This window comes from Podarcis vaucheri (genome assembly GCF_965113315.1).
Source record: "Podarcis vaucheri genome assembly, chromosome: 4".
In the NCBI taxonomy this organism is placed as follows: domain Eukaryota; kingdom Metazoa; phylum Chordata; class Lepidosauria; order Squamata; family Lacertidae; genus Podarcis; species Podarcis vaucheri.
This window is the reverse complement of record NC_138762.1, coordinates 62363127-62369126: the sequence shown is the minus strand read 5'-3', so window position 1 is coordinate 62369126 and position 6000 is coordinate 62363127.

The window sequence follows — 6000 nt, the reverse complement described above, 5'->3', positions numbered from 1 at the left end:
AAGTTCAGTGGCTGTAATCACGCCCCTTATATACCCCTGTATTCCTCCAGCCGGTAAATGTCAGAGTTATGAGCAATTGCGTGGGGACAGCCTTTTCACAGCTTTGCGTGGGTGGGTAGGGGTTATTTAATGTCTAGTATTCCAGAATTCTATTTTTGTGGGAGTGTGGGAGATTATAAAAGGAAAAATGTGCATGCCTGAGCTATGGCGAACCCAGTTATTGTGATGAAATTTTGTCTGCTGTTAGTAACTGCTGTTATGGGCAGTACTTTGACTTGGTACTGGTCTCTGCATCTGCCATATCTCTTCTCTGAACTGAGCTAGCAGCTCAGAGGGACGTGGCACTAAACAGACATCTTTCAAACCAAACACCAATCCCATCCTCACAGAAACAGGGGTCATGATTCTACACACGCCACACAAATGAAAATATTGAGGATCCATTCCAGATCTTTCACAAAAGTCAGCTTTTTGTAGGGTTTTGAGTACATTATTCCAGAGTACTGGCCAAATAATGACAAATTCAGCATACCAGAAAATCTGGAGAAAAAGCAGCAACTATGCCACTATAAATGTTAAGTGCAGAAGGGCCCTAGGACCAGAATGGATAAGCTCAGGTCCAGGGGCCAATGCAGCCCTTCAGGCCTCACTGTGTGGCCACTAGGACTCTCCTTGGGCCACACATCCTCTTTCAAGTTCCCCTCCTGCTTTGTTCACAGAACTTGAGCTCTGATAATAGGCTTGCCTGAACAGAGGGGTGTGCGTGAATATGGGCAGAAACTAACCTACTGTGCAAAGGTAATATTCACCTTTGTTTCTGCACACACTTTTGCCTCTGGCCCTGCTCACCACTGGCATGTGGCACCCAAAAGGCTGCCCAGAAGGGAATGTGGCCCTCAGTCTGAAAGGGAAAAAAATGTTCATCAGCCCTGCTTTAGGATGATACCTTAATGAAAGCAACATTTTTTTCTGAAAACATGAACATATATTTTGATATTTAGGGGGGAAACCCTCACCTTTGTTAATGTGATTTTTATGCTCTTTGTACTCGTGGCATTTGTAGCTTGAATAAGATTTGCACAGAAAAGCATTTTGTTTACTTTGGAAATCCTAGGCAGCCATCTTTGTTCATTGTTCCACTAATGCTTTTTCCCAGTCTTTAAGGCAGCTTGCTTTGCCTGTTGTATGGATTTACTTGATTAAATGTTACCATATAAATAGCATTGCCTTCATTCTTTTGTTATAAGTAAGCATTCTTGTCTGACGCCTGCCAAAAGACATGTTAAGAAATCTAAGTGCATTATACTAAAAAAAATAAAATGTGTTTCCTTTATCATTAATGTCCCCAGGGCCAAAAAATGTTGGGAGGCATGATATAGCCTCAACTGACAAGTCAACTGACACATCAGGACCATGGACCACTCACCAACAGGGGAGCAGAACGGCTGAAGTATCCAAAGGCCAAGCTTTGGTGTTGGTCTAGAGCAGGTAATGCAGTAAAGGATTAATAACCATAACTCAGTAACAGACATATACAGAGCTGTAAGTGCAGAATATTGACATAAACCGATAATGCCTTTTAGTAATCAATGAAGAACCTGGAAGCACTTCGTGCTCCAGCATGATTGAAACTAAACAACTTATATAATATACAGTATGCCCAACAGGTTGCATCCTATGTTTGTGCAAGTGTAACACATCTTGTGCAACTGATCTTCTCTCCCTGCAGTTCCCCAAAACATCTCCAGAGGTCCTCCAGGAGAACCACCTGAACCTTATAGGCTGGGTCATTTTGGAACTGCAATGGGATAGAGGAAGTACCTGGAACTGAGTGGAGGGATCGTGTAGCAACAAACTCCCATTCATTCAAGGTCCCTTCCTCCTGGCACTATAGTCCCACATGACGTAGTCCATGCTGCTCAAGAAGTCCCCTTTCCTCAGGACAGGCTTTGGGGGGCAACCAAGGGGAGGGAAAAATGGGCTGTGCAAGCTGGCTGGATCTGATAGGAATTGTAATCCAAAACTTAAGGAGAGCCCTAGGTTGGACAAGGCTGAGCTAGCCCTGCACGTTAGGACCTTTGTAAGGCTTCTGCCTCTGTTTTGTTTTGCTTTGCACCATGTACGAAGAATATTTATTTAGTGGGGAAGATTCTTGAGGATATATTTTGATGGGTGAATTTCATGATGTACCTAAGGATGTCCCTTTATTGATGCGAGACATTTGTGATTCAGTGGAGGCTTCTGTCAATGCTCCAGGGAGGGAAGTAATTTTCAATGAACTCTATGGGGCCCCATTTTCTCTGTCCCATTCTGTCCCAAAGCACTGGAGAATTACTTGAAACAATATGGGTAGTAATATGCAGGCTACAGGTGGGAGGGGAAATTGGCAAAAAATCCCCTTCCTCTTTATTCCACTGATAGAACCCTCTGGTGGTTCAAAGAGTCTCCTGTCAGCAGAGGAATACCAAATTGTATACAACCATCAGTTAGTCCAGTTTTTGCCAAGGCAATTAAACTGAACAAGAGGTCTTATTTTGAAATGAATATTATTTGAGGAAGAATGTGTGGTTTGTGAGTATTCAAGATTAATGTGAAGTCTAATTAATGTGAAGTCTAAATTTACCACACTTTTTAAAAGATGCAATTATCAGTCTGAGGGCAAAGCAAGGGAACAGAATTATGACATTTAAAAGAATGTTTGTACTAAATTTTAGAACTGTGTTCTAACACAGATCCTTAGAGCAGTTCTGCACAGCTATTAAGGAACAACAGGATTTTAAGGACTTCCCCTGAAAACTAAATGAGTGACTGTCCCAATCTCAGATTTTTGGTACCCAGCTTCCTGTGCTTCAGTCGATGAGGACTTCGTAAAGTAATTTCTGCATGAGATGTTTTCAGGATGTGCAGTCAGTCAGGAAGATTTCAGAGCACAACTGCAATGTATAATGGGAAGAAGAAGAAGAAGAAGAAGAAGAAGAAGAAGAAGAAGAAGACTCGTAGCCACCTCACAATGATTAGGGAAATTAATCACACCTACTAAAATTTATAAGAATTTCAAAAATGCTCTGAGAAATAGGCAGGAAAAAATGAAGTCTCTTTCTCAGGAATGAAAGAGGAAATGGGGAAGACACGTTTTGGAACAGCACTGGTTTCAAAACATCTGCTGGCCTCCAGCTCAGAACTTATTTTTCAGGGCAGAGGGTGTCCAGCAATGGCATGCTGAACCACCACGTCTGTTCTTGGGGAAGCATTCAGACAAGCACATTCTGTGCAGATTGAAATAGCAGCACAAGCAAATTTTTCGTATTGCTTTCTGTTGGCAGTTCTAAATGGTTTCAGAAGAGAGGCTCTTTTCAGTTATCTGGCTGAGAAGCAAAAAAACAGAACAAAAATCTTCAGCAAGAATAGTCAGTGCAAAACAAGCATTCTACCAGGTATAGAATATTAGACCCCTGGAGTGCAACCCCCTTTATTGTGCATCTTCTGCATTTTGTAAAATCTTTTATTGAAGTAAAATTGCTTCTGTGTAGAAAAGGAAAAGCTTTTGCTGTTCTCCCTGCCTGCTCTCATTTGAAATATCTAATTTTGCATGTGGCTGCAGAAGAGAGGCTCTGAGTGATGCTTGTCGGAAGCTCTTTATGTGGGTGGGGGGAGGAGGTAATAGTGTGGAAAGGGAGCTAGAAAGAAGGCAGTGGACTTGCATAAAGGAGGGTTTCTACCAATCTTGCAAGTCAAATCCCTGAAGATGTGTGAGCTCTGAAGGGTCCTCTTTAGAAACACATGAAAAGATATAATTCCACATAGCAGGCACTAGCAGGAGCCAAGAGATATATGATTTGCATCTGCAGGAGGCACACATACTATAATAATATAATAATTTATTATTTATGTTGGTTTCTGTTTCCTTCACTGTGCAGCGAAGTGCTTGTCACAAGACAATGTTTACATTCCACAGTCAGAGCACTGTTGGGTTTTCCCACGGGAATGGGAAGCTGGATGTGACGTACACTGGCTTCCTGTTTTTCTCTCTGTTCTCTCTCAGTGTTCGAGGAGAAGGATGTGTTGCTTCTCTGCTCCAGCAGAGGCAAGATGCATATTTGTAAATTCTCTACAATGAACTGAAAATAAAGCAACAAAAAGCATGTGGCATGTACTATTCATCATTCCGTTGTGCAAACGGACTCTGCTATATCAACATTTTGGTTCCGGGCCCAGAAAGACGTAAATCAAACTGAGGATTAAAGACTCCAGCGTTCGAGTCGGAATGCCGGCAGAGGTACAGAGGAACGGATCGCGTTATCTGCTCTGCGCGTCAAGTTTGATTGATGAAGGTATGTGCTCATGCTCCCGGAGCAGCCTGGCAGCCTGCCAGCTACTAGTTTATGGTTTTATGGCTGGACTTTGAACTTTTAAAGCCGTTTTGCCGTGTTACAGGCAAGGCTCCAAAAGGCACAAGCTAACAGGCTAGGATGGCTGGGGAAAACGAAAGTACTTTTACAAGTGCTTTTGGCTGAAGCTGCAGGACTGTGACGCAGCTTGTTTTAAGCAGCAGAAAATGGCTAACGCAAAGCTGGTTGATGATTTTGGGATTCCTAAGCTCAATAAGAATAATTACACAGAGTGGGTGTTATATGCAGAGGCAATTCTGCGGAAAGAAGGTCTGTTTAATGTTATTACAGACAACCCCCCAGCTCCAATTACAGCTGATTGGAATGCTAAGGATTCTAAAGCAAGGGGAACGCTTACGTTGATAGTATCCCCAGAAGAGCTCTGTCTGTTGCGTGGAAAGACCACAGCCAAAGAAATTTGGAACTCTTTAAGACAGGCTCACTTGAGGACAGAAGCTGGTTCCTCAATGTACTACTATGCCAAGCTGCATGATATGGCTCTTGCTGAAGGTGGAGATGTGCGTAAACACCTGATGGAGATGCAAAATCTGAGACATGAGCTGCAACAGAGAGGACTCAACTTTCCAGAGGCTGTGTATTCCTTCATGATACTACATTCTTTGGGTCCAAGTTGGGAGTCCGTTGCCACTCAGATTGCTGTTCAACCAACTGCTCAGCTCACAGTAGCCTATGTTACTGCCGTGATCCAGAATGAAGCAGATCGCCGCGGTGCTAGCTGCATGGGTATGGGGAAGTCTTCACAGACGTCTTCCCAGAGTGCAGTGGAACCACCAGAGGGCGCCAAAGCTTTGAAGGCAGTGAAATGCTACTCGTGTGGATGTCTAGGCCATATGAAAAGGGAATGCAGATATCCCAGGGCCAAGACAGAGCAGCGCAGCGGAAGTTCATCGCGTGGAAAAGGCCAAAGCAAAGGCAAAGGTCCGGTGTCCAGGACAACGCAGCACAAGGCAATGGTCTCACGCTTCACTCCAAAGGTCGCAAAGGTCCAGAAGACGTCTAGATCTTTCTTCGTTGTTGATTCAGCAGCTACCCACCACATGTGCAACGATAAAAGACTGTTCGTGTCTTTTACACCGCAGGAAGGTGCGATTCACCAGGCGGATGACCACACGATCCCCAGTCAAGGCTACGGAACTGTTGTTCTTCACAGTTTGGACTTAGAGATACATGATGTACTTTATGTTCCAGATGCCACACACAATCTTCTCAGTGTGATGCAGCTGAATGAACGCAACATTGACGTTTCCTTCAAGAACAAGAAATGCACCATCACAAAGAAAGACGATTATGTATTGCATGCTGAATGTGTTGATCGTTTGTTTGTTTTGTATTATGATGATGTTGTGCAGAATGATACTTGTTGCATTGCAGGTTCTAACAAAAGTTTGCATGCAGGATGTATTCATGATTTTCACAGAAAATTTGGTCATTTGCATTTTGAGGCAGTATCTAAAATGCCTACCTTGGTTGAAGGTATGACTATTAAACCCTGCAGGTACCACATGAAGTGCAAAGCATGTGCAGCAAACAAGGTGAAAATGGCTGCGAAAGGTAAGGTGTCTAGTAGGCAAGCTACAGAACCATACCAGGT